The 14,417-nt window shown below is 40.4% G+C and overlaps 1 protein-coding gene across 2 annotated transcripts in view; it reads left to right on the top strand.

Moving 5' to 3' along the window:
• Positions 1-14,417, top strand: part of LOC126484104 (uncharacterized) — an 857,095-nt gene that overhangs the window by 289,403 nt on the left and 553,275 nt on the right. The gene's annotated exons all lie outside the window — the stretch shown is intronic.

The following is a 14,417-nucleotide window of genomic DNA, read 5'->3' on the forward strand; positions in this document are numbered from 1 at the left end:
AGTCCTTTGCTGTCTCTGACAGAAATAAAATGTCATCGGTGAACCTCAAAGTTTTTATTTCTTCTCCATGGATTTTAATATCCACTCCGAAATTTTCTTTTGTTTCCTTGATTGCTTGCTCAATATACAGATAGAATAACATCGAGGATAGGCTACAACCTTGTCACACTCCCTTCCCAACCACTGCTTCCCTTTCATACCCCTCGACTCTTATAACTGCTATCTGATTTCTGTACAAATTGGAAATAGCCTTTCGCTACCTGTATTTTACCCTGCCACCTTCAGAATTTGAAAGAGAGTATTCCAGTCAACATTGTCAAAAGCTTTCTCTAAGTCTACAAGTGCTAGAAACTTAGGTTTGCCTTTCCTTAATCTTTCTTCTAAGATACGTCGTAGGGTCAGTATTGCCTCACGTGTTCCAATATTTCTGCGGAACCCAAACTGATCTTCGCCGAGGTCGGCTTCTACCAGTTTTTCCATTTGTCTGTAAAGAATTCGCGTTAGTATTTTGCAGCTGTGACTTATTAAACTGATAGTTCGCAAATTTTCACATCTGTCAACACCTGCTTTCTTTGGGATTGGAATTATAATATTCTTCTTGAAGTCTGAGGGTATTTCGCCTGTTTCATACATCTTGCTCAGCAGACGGTAGAGTTTTGTCAGGACTGGCTCTCCCAAGGCCGTCAGTAGTTCCAATGGAATGTTGTCTACCCCTGGGGCCTTGTTGCGACTCAGGTCTTTGAGTGCTCTGTCAAACTCTTCACACAGTACCGTATCTCCCATTTCATCTTCATCTACATCCTCTTCCATTTCCATAATATTGTCAAGTACATCGCCCTTGTATAGACCCTCTATATCCTCCTTCCACCTTTAAGCTTTCCTTTCTTTGCTTAGAACTGGGTTTCCATCTGAGCTCTTGATATTTATACAAGTGGTTCTCTTTTCTCCAAAGGTCTCTTTAATTTTCCTGCAGGTAGTATCTATCATACCCCTAGTGAGATAAGCCTCTACATCCTTACATTTGTCCTCTAGCCATCCCTGCTTAGCCATTTTGCACTTCCTGTCGATCTCATTTTTGAGATGTTTGTATTCCTTTTTGCCTGTTTCATTTACTGCATTTTTATATTTTCTCCTTTCATCAATTAAGTTCAATATTTCCTCTGTTACCTAAGGCTTTCTACTAGCCCTCGTCTTTTTACCTATTTGATCCTCTGCTGCCTTCATTATTTCATTTCTCAAAGGTACCCATTCTTCTTCTACTGTATTTCTTTCCCCCATTCCTGTCTGTTGTTCCCTTATGGTCTCCCTGAAACTCTGTACAACCTCTGGTTTAGTCAGTTTATCCAGGTCCCATCTCCTTAATTTCGCACATTTTTGCAGTTTCATCAGTTTTTGTCTACAGTTCATAACCAATAGATTGTGGTCCGAGTCCACATCTAACCCTGGAAATGTCTTAAAAATGAAAACCTGGTTACTAAATCTCTGTCTTACCATTATATAATCTATCTGATACCTTTCAGTATCTCCAGGGTTCTTCCATGTATACAACCTTCTTTCATGACTCTTAAACCAAGTGTTACCCATGATTAAGTTATGCTCAGCGTAAAATTCAACCAGGCGGCCTCCTCTTTCATTTCTTAGCCCCAATCCATATTCACCTGCTATGTTTCCTTCTCTCCCTTTTCCTACTCTTGAATTCCAGTCACCCATGACTATTAAATTTTCGTCTCCCTTCCCTACCTGAATAATTTCTTTTATCTCACCATACATTTCATCAATTTCTTCGTCATCTGCAGAGCTAATTGGCATATAAACTTGCACTACTGTAGTAGGCGTGGGCGTCGTGTCTATCTTGGACACAATAATGCTTTCACTATGCTGTTTGTAGTAGCTTACCCACACTCCTATTTTTTTATTCATTATTAAACCTACTCCTGCATTACCCCTGTTTGATTTTGTATTTATAACCCTCTATCCACCTGACCAAAAGTGTTGTTCCTCCTGCCACCGAAATTCACTAATTCCCACTATATCTAACTTTAACCTATCCATTTCCCTTTTTAAATTTTCTAATCTACCTGCCCGATTAAAGGATGTGACATTCCATGCTCCGATCTGTAGAACGCCAGTATTCTTTTTCCTGATAACAACGTCCTCTTGAGTAGTCCCCGCCCGGAGACCCGAATGGGGGCTTATTTTCACCTCCGGAATATTTTACGCAAGACAACGCCATAATCATTTAATTATACAGTAAAGCTGCGTGCCCTCGGGAAAAATTAGGCTGTAGTTTCCCCTTGCTTTCAGCCTTCGCAGTACCAGAGCAGCAAGGCCATTTTGGTTAATGTTAGAATGCCAGATCAGTCAATCATCCAGGCTGTTGCCTCTGCAACTTCAACTTATATTTTATTTAATTGCCGGACCATCGACACCAATAAGTGTTTTGAAGAAATATACCGCATTCTCAATAGTAGTTCTACTATCGTACTCACCATTTAAAGTTGTTAAGATAGTACCTGCGGATTTCATTTAACTGCACTCTTTATTTATAAATTACTATGTTGAATTAAACATTCGCAATTGTCGAGTGATAAGAACCTTGGACCATTCGATTCATGTGTATATTCATATTGTATACTGTATTTGGCTCGTAATGCGGCAAATACGCATCCCAGCCCCTAGACAACGACACCAGCCAAAACTTTTAGTGTTTCAACTCTGAGTCAGAGAGTAAGTAGGTGAGGGCTATCATCACCATTTTTCATTTATCTTTTGAAAGCCCACAGTCCCCACGTTTCAACATTGCGGAAGTCAACTGAATGCGGACGGCTGGCACGTGGAAAGTCAGACAAGTTTGCACGACCTTGTGGCGATGATGTTGGTCGCATCACCCAGCGTCCCACAGTGCTTTCGTTCACTGCCAGCTCTCCGTAGACACTCTGTAAGCGCCCGTAAATATTTGTGACGCCCTGATTTATCGCCAAAAGAAACTCCATGAGAGCTGTCTGCTTGGGACTCACCTCCATTAAAGACGCTATTTGCTATGCTTTCGACGAGCAGATCCATGGTTCTAAGCGATATTACTTCACTCAGAACATACACTGGTGAGACAAAACATTTGTCCACTAACCACGCAGAGTCTGAAGCCTCAGAGGGCACTGCGGGTACCTGACGAGGATAGGATAGTACGTAAGCGAAGCACAAGCGAAGGGCAAATCATTCTAGTTCCGGAACAGACCACGAATCGGGAGCTCCTCTAACATTACGAGGTTATAAAAAGGGCAGATTGTTACCGCCAGGCGTGTAACATGTGAAATTCTACCGAGTCCTGCCACCATACAGTGACGTCAGCAATCTTACATGGTGTCTTGCCGAAAGCTGGGAGGAGAGCAGTCATACATAAGATCCGTTACGCACAACACACCCCACGAATCGACATAAACAACATTAAATTTTATTCGATCTTTTTCAAATTCCACATACAGATTTCTATGAACAATAAAACTAAACTGTAAAAACCTCTGTTCAGTGATTTCAGTACTTTTTGAGATATAGAATTTACCTGAAAGGCATAACTTTGCTGGTACTTAAAAACTGAAGTATGGGCTGTACGGTATTTGTTTGGATCTCATTTGAAAGTAAAACCAAATATTAAGCTCATGTATTCTGTTTTGCTACAATTTTCTTTTCTTTCACTACAGTAGCTTGTTGACGTAATAATAACCGTTTTCAAAATTATTTAACTAGCTTAGCGGCCGCTGCCTCGCTCGCGTAGACCGTGTGGTCTGCATAGACTTTTTCTTTACGTACGTAATCAAATTTTTATATTGTTCAGAAATTTCAAAAAAATGTTCAAATGGCTCTGAGCATTATGGGACCTAACATCTACGGTCATCAGGCCTAACTAACCTAAGGACATCACACAACACCCAGTCAGAAATTTCAACCATCTAGCTTTTCACGCTAATTACGCCACAGGAATGTGGTCTTTTCCGTGACAAAAAAGCGATTGTGGCACCAGGAGTCCAAGGTTTCTTTTAATAACTCCTTTTGCAATCTTGTGGTGACATTCCATAGAAACATTCATCCCATAATACACATTTACTCCTATCAAACCGAGAAGTTAAATGTCAATTTTCTTAGATTTAGCTTTAAAAACTTTGTAATATAACGAAATAATTTCATAAAACTTTTCATCCCTATTTCATTTCCCTAAGGGATGAATTTCCAAAAACAATGATACACGTATTTTTTTTTATTTCCTACTCAGAAGTCAAATACCAGTTTTCATAGATGCAGCTTTAAAAAGGCTTTAATAGTTATTTAGTAATGATTTGCTTTCAAAAAAGTTTTCACTCACAATTTTACTCCGTTAGTGGTTGAATATCCAAAAATGCTCAGTCACGTATTTTTTAATACCTGACTGAAAAACCAAGAACCAATTTTCTTAGGCCCAGCTTCAAAATTGCCTTGATAGCGAAATTTTTTCCAAAGGCCTTTCATACCCTGTTTAGAGCCCGTAAGTGTGGAATTTGAAACAACACCGTCTGTAACTCGCCTACTGTATAAGATCAACCCTCATCTGTTCCAAATTTGAATTTCCTATCTTTACTAGTTTCGGCTGGGGCACGAGAGGTCAGCCGTGACACTACCTTTTATATATAGAGGTTATGTTTGGGTGTTTAAGTGTCGTGTAGAGACAGAGTATATGTAGCACATACGTAAAGTTTTGAGATCTTACTTTATTAAAAACTATGTGTAACGTATGTGTGGGGAAGTCATTGTGCAAACATGAATCATGTGACGTACGCCCCGGTGTGCATGCTTTTATATAAAATCGGCTAGAGGATAATTTAGATGTTAAATAAAATAATATTTCCTTTCTGGGGATAGTTCTCATTTGTTTTCATCCAAATTAAATTTGATTTCGTAAACACTGAACTTCTTCTATAAATTGCTCTGTGTAATCTTTTTGGAGGACTTAGGAATTATCGGTACTATCTGAGTGCTGCAGTTGTTATGACTGGCTGCCTAAATCATTAGCCAATACGAATTAAGCAGTTCCATAGCATTGAGTGGGGCTAAGTGCTATAATTGTGTGTTTCTAGCAGTCCCTCGGGAACCGTGTCATGGTACACATCAGTGTCAAACGGCAGGTGCACAAATTTATGCCAGGAAGAAGTAAATATTACATTTTGTCGGTTCTCGTGGCATAATTATAAAGCGACTTCAGTATTTAACATTTTAGTGGATGTATGGATTTTTAAGTGGTTTTGTTTGGAAGTTATTTGCGTGTGAACGTACCTGCCGTACACAAGCTCTACGTGGGGATTTTTGTGGACATCACTGAATATTTTAGCGAGAACTTCTTAAGAAATTATCTGAACGACTTGATGTGGTAACTCGCGAGTATCTGTGATTCAGAGACCGTCCTTAACGTGAAAACCATTAGAGTCGAACTAGAGAACTTCTGACTGCATTTGTGTGGAGAACCTGTAGTAAAAACAGTCATTAACTTGCACGACTGATAGTTTGGCAGTAAATAAATACTTGACAGCCATTTAAAAAATGTTCTGTAATGAATACATCCTAACTAGTTGAACTCTGAAACATTTTCAAGCTATTTCCTCAAATACTCAACACCAAAAATATTACGAACTTGTAGATGCTGTTTCCAAGCTTGAGTTACGCGGCCTTTGGTGGTAGATACTTGGTCGATGTTTCTTCAACGCTGCTATCATCAACTGAGCCAGTACCTATCAACGCAGAATGAAGGGGACGAACCGCAAGAAACTTAGCTAGGAGGGTGGACTATTTTGTCACATAAGGATGAGAAGTTATAATCCGCCACGCAAGAGGTTCCTCGACACGGACATCTCGGAACCGGCGACTTTGGTCGGGTGTTCGCGTTCTACTATCGTGAGCATCTTCGGAAAGTGGTTGAAGGACGGTGAAACCACTATATCGTCCGCCACGAAGTCCTACAGCATTGCCAATTAGTCATAATTGCAAATGTTAGTAAAAATTTTCCGACGAAAGTTAGGCACCTCTACTTTTAGTACAGAACATTTTGGAGTACTTTCCAAAAGAAAATAGTTACCAACTGCCAGCTGCTACGAAAAAATACATAAATATCAACTAAGGTTACCAGTAATTTTGAAGGAAAATTATTTTTTACTTTAGCCTGTGGAAAAAGCAGAACTATTGACATATTTGAACTGAAAAAATGTATAAATATTCTTAAAGTTTATTTATTTAATCGTTTGTCTCGGGCCCCCTGTCGGGCAGACCTTTCGTCGGGTGCCGGTCATTCAATTTGACGCCACTTCCGCGGCCTGTAGTCGATGAGAATGATTGTATGATGAAGAGGACAACACAACACCCAGTCCCTGGGCGGAGAAATTTCCCCGACCTTGCCGGGAGTCGAAGTCAGGCACAGAGGATTGACAATACGTCACGCTGACCATTCAGCTACCAGAGGCGGACATAAAGTTTATAGAGGCATGCGATACATATTTTAGCGTTTAAACGTGGAAGTATTCTGAGATAAAAAATAAAATACCATAACAAGTATGTTACTTTTCTGCCTGTGTAACAAAAAAACTCGTCGCTCATGAATTTCTATTCCGTTGGACTTTGTAAGAACTTCCAGCGAGAAAGTTGTTAAGAAACTATAAAATTAATTTTGGCAACGTCTGAGACTTCGTTATTGTACCGTCAGCTATGGAAGAACTATATTTGTGAGAAACACCATGCGCGAGAGCGTGCTAGTATTTGCGTGCCTCCGCCATGATTTTTGTTCCGTCCTCTGGCCTTAATAGGGACGAGAATATTCCCAACCTCCCAAAAATACTGTACCTGCAGCTCTCCTTGACCATTATACGCTTCACCCATTGCCCAAATTGACGATATATTCTATACAAAAGTAACTGGACATACTTTCAGGCCAATAATTCAGCTGAAGTCAAGCAACATATATTTGTGTGTATGCTTTTCGAAACCGAAGTTTTATGCAAGTATTCTATAAGACTATTAGTCTCAGCATGCAGTTTAGTGCATTCTAAACATAACTTTGTTTTTGCTGCTGCTAAGTCTGTGTACTCCACAAAAAATTTTGTCCATCACTTTCTGAATCGAAAACCAAGCTAGTGGAGTAGGCAAAGATCACAGGTCTCTGATCCAGAATAAACAATTTTTCACAGAAATATCTCTGTATTTTTTTATCAGTCTGGTAATTTCCTCAGTCGTAGTATGGAAGTAAAGTTCTACCCACTAAGATTTTGTCACAACCATCAAATTGTCTAACTTACGTTTTCTTTTATATCGCTTTCCTGGAGCATCAAAACACATGCTGGCGTCTAGAGATTCTGGCTATGTTACTATTCTGTTTATAAGGAATGTAAACGATTCCGTCTCAAGGTTCTGTTGTATTTTATGAACCTGCTCAAAATTTAATTATTACTGGTTTCTTCACTACTGTTGGCCATACCAGTAAAAAACTTCAGTATGTTCGAATGTCTTTTCGCCCTCTACACACACCGACTGGTGCAGCCCTCTTTACGTATGGGCCCTTACTCCTGTATTTCTCTCACTCATAAACACACTTGACCAAATGAAATTGAGCCGTGCTGCGGTTCGCGTTGGTGCTGTTTGTAGGTTCCTGTCCTCTGTTGGTGGCCAGACCGTACTCTTTAGGTGGCACGGTTGCTGTTGTTTGTCTTCTTCTCGTCCTGACTGGCGCCACTCGTTTAGATACCGTTGCCTGTCCGCTAGTGGCAGCAGCGGCGGTTATCAATATGTAGTAACTGTTGCCCCATATTTGGGGTGACGTCGTTATTTTTGCGGTTCGTGTGAGTGTGGCAGTTCGGTTGGGGACTCAGGAGCAGCCAGGTCCGTGCAGTGCGAGAACACTCCGGGACTGCTGGCAGCGCGCATGGATTGCTGTATGGAAGGGCTGTGGTCACGAGGGTGCACGACCTCTCGTAAACCGGATCCAGCAAGCTTTAAGATGACTGCATTTCAGTCCAAGCAGAGCGGAGTCAGTCCCCTGAGTGGACCCCGCAGTGCATATGTGATGTTGTGACAGATTATCATTGCACCGTCACATGCAGTTTGGTGGGTTTGCGTACCGCTTGGTACTTGAAGACTCTACTGTGTTAAAAGCACTTGGCTCAGCGATTAGACGGTGTGGTTACTCAACTGTGAGTTAATAAAGCAGTGAAGAGATTTGTGTCATTCTACCAACTGTCGTCATAGTTGTCACAGTCAAATCAGTGTGCGTTTGTGTACCTAATGAATTTGATGTCACTTATTTGGTTCTTGGTTTTGGTTCTCTTTGCGATTGTTCCCGGAATGACGCGAGGTTGCTGCTTCTGGTTGGCTACGTTTCGGTTTTGCCTCGCACGCAAATCGAGTGGGGGTTTAGCTACTGTTAGTTTCTCTGGTGTTCTGTGCTGTGACTTGTTTGTCCGGATTTTCGGATTTGTGGAATCGGACGGAAAATCTGGTAGTGGTTCCTTTCTCGCTCCGGGCGCTCTAAACACAGTATTCTGGGGACGTAGTGCAGACCGCTGGCTCCGGTTTTGGCCTATTGATCCATCGTTGCATTTGGTTTATCGGGCGTCAGATAGCTTCAGCAAGATTATCATTAGCCATTCATTAGACTGCCACTAGTCTGAGTTACCGTCTTGTGAAGTGAATGCAACTCTTGGATGCTTACCTCATCGCTCGCGAAAGTGTTGGTTGCCGGACCTTCTCAGAGGTAGATTCCTGGTCTTTGTATTTTACTATTGTATTATTTATTATGGTTATGTATGTCTGGTAAGTAGTTCCGGTCGCCTTCTGGAATAAATATAGAAGTGTAACGGTTCGGTTACAAGGTTACCATCATCTTATTTGACCGGTTTGGTGGTGTGTTGACTGTCTCTTTTAATTAATCTTTGCCTGTGTTTGTTGTTTTACTGCAGCTTTGTAAATTTTTTGTATAGTTGCCGTTCCTGACGTGTAAGGCCATCAGCCGTGATTGCGGTCATTTGCTTTGAAAAAAAAATTGGATATTTGTATTTTAACAGTGAGCCATTCCTGGCGCGTGATACCTTCTGCTGTGTTTGTGGCCACTTATTTTAATACTTCAATCCCTGTAAGTTGTAATTGAACCGAGTTCTTAAACATTGTTAATTTATTGCCATTCTTGGCGTGTAAGGCCTTCAGTCGTGATCACAGTGGCTTGTTGGTTTCTAAACATTATCTGTATTTTATGGTGATTGTAACGCATAGAAAACACTATTATTTACACAGTTGTTTATTCCTTAATTAATAAGGTGTGGTATTTTTTTTATTTATTGTTGAGTCTGAAATTACGGTTTTAAAAATAAATATGTGTAACTGTAAAAGGCAACCAATAGTAACTTTTTATGGCCCCGTCCGGAATCGTAACCGAATCCTGTCTTCTCTTGGGTGTCAGGGTTTAGAAATCGCATGGAAAGAAAGAGCAATAAGCTAGTGCTGATCTCCTGCACTGTTAACAGTGTACCTCTTATAGAAGTGTGAAACCGGAATTTCCCTTTAGATAAAGCTAGCCGTCAATATAGGGCCAGGGACACCATGTCTGCAACGTCATCTGCTTCCCGTAACGGCTAACGACGAATGTCAACACACCAGTAACCCAAGTTCCATACATCAGTATCTGTTTCAAACCCGTGTACATGTCGACTACAAGTCCTACGAACTACGATTTGCGGACAGCATTGGTTTTCTGTTCTCATTTGAAAAAAACTGCTGCAGAACCGCATCGAATGTTTGTCGAAGCTTTCAGCGAACATGGTTTTGGGAAAATGCAGTGCTTCGAGTGTTTCAAAAAATTCAGGAGCGGTGATTTTGACGCGAGAAACGACGAGCGCGGGAAACCTCAGAAGCAGCTCGAAGACAACGAACTGCAGGCCTCATTGGATTGAGTTGATACTCGGACGCAACAGTAACTCACGGAAGGATTGAATGCGATGCTGAAAGCCATTTCTCTCCGACTGAAAGCTATGCGAAAGGTGCAGAAAATTGGTTCCGCATGAACTGAATCAAAGACAGCAAGCAAATCGAAAGACCACTTGTGTAATGCTGCTCGCCAGATACAAAACAAAGTCGTTTCTCCATCGAATAGTGACAGTTGATGAAAAATTGATATTTATTATGAGAATCCTAAGCGTCGTAAATCATGGGTGAATCCAGGAAAATCATCGACATCCACTACAAGACCAAATCGCTTTGGAAGGAAGACAATGCCCTGTGTTTGGTGGGATCAGAAGGGCGTCATCTATTATGAGGTGCTAAAACCTAGTGAAACCGTTAACACTGATCACTGCCAACAGCAAATGAAGGATTTAAGTCGAGCTTTACGTGAAAAACAACCGGTATATGAACAAAGGCAACACATAGTCATTTTGCTCCATGATAACGCTTCATCACATACAGCAAAACGGATCAGGGAAACGATCGAGCCGTTAAGTTGGGAAATACTACGGCACGCAGCATATTCTCCCTACTTGGCTCCATCCGATTATCATCTATTTGCACCACTGGGACACACTCTCACTGAGCAACGCTTCAATTCGTATGAAAATGTACGAAAATGGCTCTTTCACTAGTTCGCTTCTAAAGAAGAACTGTTTTTTTTGGCATGCCATTCATAGCCTGCCGGAGAGGTGGGAGAGATGTATAAATAGCAGTGGAAATTATTTTGAATGGAATATTGTTAACCAAACAACAGAGGTGTGATCATTCCAACCAAATTCCGGTTTCATACTTCTACACCTGGTACATGCTGCAACTAATCACAACGCTTACCATGTGCGTACTGCATTCAGCGCTTGTGGCTTTGAAGTGTGTACTTTCCTGACTGTCACTCTAGTAGTCAAGTAGTTGTTAGACGTCCACACCTGGTGGAGTTAGCACTGGGCTGTGGAGAATAGCATCTGAACTTCCATGGGACGTAGTAATCGAGGCAGTGAACAAAATGAGCATTACCGTGGACAACCTCTATCCCTTTGTGCTTGATGTCTTGGTCTCGCCAGACATTATAACTGTCCATGCCACAAAGCCGTAACCGTGGTACAGTGGTTTCAGAGGTACGACAGTGAAAACGCCTTGATGTCTTGGCCACCGAATTCATCTCACCTAAACCCAATGGAACACAACTACGACGTCGACACAGAGCAGTAATTTGTGAGAACTGCAGATAGCCATCAGGCGCCAAGTACCATCGAAAACGAACAAAGGATGAATTCAATCCATGCCACGCAGAGTGACTACCATATCTCCTGAGGAAGATGAATCAACACGGTGTTATGCAGATGATCATATTGCCGTAGCTCACTGGTATACGTTCAAAAGCCAAAGGAAAATATCTGAAATGTAACCAAGCAGCTAATAAAGTTAGTAAGGGCGTTAAATAAGTAATATTAAACTTTGGTAAGATAAAAATAACAAAAAATAATAGAGCGAAGAGTAGACGCTACTGCTTTGCTTAAAGGCCACACTTGATGAGTTCAAAAGGCAAACGGCAGTACGTAACAAAATATTACATAAACAACCAGTTTAATGAGTTGTAGCAACAATTTTTACTTCCTCACTGTCCGTTTTTCGGAGTCTTATGTCATTTTCAGGTGACAACTGACTAGTGTAACCGTATGTGAGGTAACATACCACAAGCTTAGATAAAACTTACGATATTTGAAATCATTAAGTTAATGTTATACACAGAATTCGTAAAAGGAAAAATGCCACATTTTAAAAAACTGATTTTATTAAGAGTTATATAGTTATCTCGTACGTGCGTAAATGTAACTTAACTTAAGAAGAGGGTGAAGGTAATCAAGAAATAAATTTCCTTTTCGTACCACAGGAACTTTCAGATTGTAAGCGGAGAACTAAATTTCTCCATAGCTATATGAAACTTATTCTCCTTTATTTCACTGAAAGGAATTATACATCTTTTAGTATCTTCTCCGTGATATACCGCACATTAGCTAATACTATTACTAACTACACAGGAAAAATAACACTGAAATTTAACTACGCAGAGCGACAGGGTGGTGTTTGTTGTGGATGTAGCACGAAGATATCATAAAACATATAACTCACCGATACAGTGAAATATGAATTACCGTTTTAGCGGGATTTAGATGTTTTGGATGGCTTTCAGAAATCCGTAATATAAACATTTAAGAAACGAGTCACTGATTCAAAATGCAGTAAAAAATGAACAATATACACGCCAGTGCTACACCTTTCGTTGCAGTTCATTAGGATACAGAGAAATATATAAGTGAAAGAACAAACTTGGAATTATTATGTCGGAAAACTATACTATAGTGCCCTACAGGAACTATCGAGTTAACTGACAGAACTAACAGAAAAACATTTATTCAAAGAAGTTTCCGGCTTCCTGCTGGGCTTCTTTAACTGTAAATCACGACGATAATTCTGGACACATGTCAGCTATCTTCCGGAAAGCCAACGGACCTTCGAGGGCTCACCTCGAAATGACTGGAGGTCACAGTTAAAGACGACCAGCATGAAACCCGTAAATCTTTGGAATATTGAGATTGGCGGGAAAATTTTAAAATTTACAGATAAATACTACTTCACGGAACATATCTGAACCTCCGTTTTCTTGACATTGTGCTGTTCGGCACTAGCACTGATAAAACGCCAAAAGTGGAAGTTAGGACCTAATAGTTCAAATTACAAACGGAAGTTAGAGAACCGACTGCTGCTACTTTAAACTAAGAATGAAGTAGTAGAACTGTTGGTGAGTTTTGTTATAACATGAGCATTAGACTGAACTTTAACCCGAAAACCCTTAGAAATATTAGAAATTCTTAGCTAGTAATACAGACTGGGATTTTCTTGGAGAAATAAGAAAACAGTGCAATGACTCGGGCAACGGACTGGAGTGGAAATTGTAACTGCTACAACAACTGCAATAAAACGAAAGACTGGTCGAAAAATAGGTGGTAAATAAAGGATTATTATTTTTTATTTATTTACTTGTGGAGTCAAAAGATAAGGAAATATCTAGACGGTCTGAGGGGAGGCTAGGCTGATAGATATGACTGGAAAAACTGCGGTATGGATGCTTAAAGTGAGTTTAGTGGAAGAGTCTGGAAGAGAACTTTATCCAGCAGGAGCGTAACATGTGGTGATGACGTCAACCAGTGTGATCATAACGATGCTTATGGTGACGATGACGATGATGATGATGACCGTGGTGATGGTCACGTCGATTACTTCAGCCAATTGTCTTATTGATTAATATTGGTTTTAATCAACTTGTAGTCTGAATGATTAAAACGTATTTATCAGATGCTGCGTCTCGTTGAAGTGCAAGAAATTATTACGTTCACAAAACGTTTCCAGTGATTACCGGTGTCTCTGAATGACATAAAAATTGGTCCACTTTAAAATGTATCAGTTTCAGAAATCTCTCACAGCAGTACCTTCGTGTTTTGTGCTTTTATCCCTCACTGCAATGAAGCGAGATTTTCAGAGAAATATCTTGGGAAAAGGTGGGATATTTCATTGAAGTACAGTATTTTCTGGCTATATAGGATCGTTTCGTCTTCAAGCAAAAATAGGAAGCACCATAAAGCAAAGAAAACTGGGGTGCAGGAGTATAGCCAATGCAACATCTTGTACTATCATTGAATAAAAGGAGCAGTTACGCAAGAAACACCAAGATGTTGCTGTACAGTGTGGCGGAAAGCAGGCTGAAAAGCCTATAAGAGTGTTCAGGGGACATTTTGCTAAGAAATAAGTGCTAAGAAAAATATTCGACCCGATGCACCATTTCCAAGTCATTTAGCAATGACGTTAGCCAGTGAGATCGTCGCGCTCTCACATTCTAAAATGAGGGTATGCACTGGCATCCGTGGGTCCGTGAGTTACCACTACTTCAAATGATATTTACCAATTGAAATGTGCTTGTTCTGATGTGATAAATTTACATTACTGAGCAACATCCTGATTGATTGACGTTAATGCGAATTAATTTGGAAACTCCGGAATGTATCGAATTTTTCCTTACCAATTATTTCTCACCACAACCTTCACTGAAACCCCCTTACAGGCTTTTCATACTGTTTCTGACCACACTGTATATATGGCTGGCACATTAAAACTGGCAAAGAAAATATTTCGTGCGCCTTAAGGCAGCATCCCAATTTACGTCATCTGCCCCGAATGTGGATGACGTAAGGTGGTTAGCCTACCTCAATTTTTTTCCGAATAATATTTGTTCATAGACTTAGTAACTATATTAGTTTTCCTGTTTCTTCATTTATTTCTATTTATTTATTTGGACCAAGATGAGGTAGGCTTACCTCGTGTTTTGTGAGTATGAAATATAGTACTCCAGCAAGAAGAGTGAC

This window comes from Schistocerca serialis, chromosome 6 (genome assembly GCF_023864345.2).
Source record: "Schistocerca serialis cubense isolate TAMUIC-IGC-003099 chromosome 6, iqSchSeri2.2, whole genome shotgun sequence".
Classification (NCBI taxonomy): domain Eukaryota; kingdom Metazoa; phylum Arthropoda; class Insecta; order Orthoptera; family Acrididae; genus Schistocerca; species Schistocerca serialis.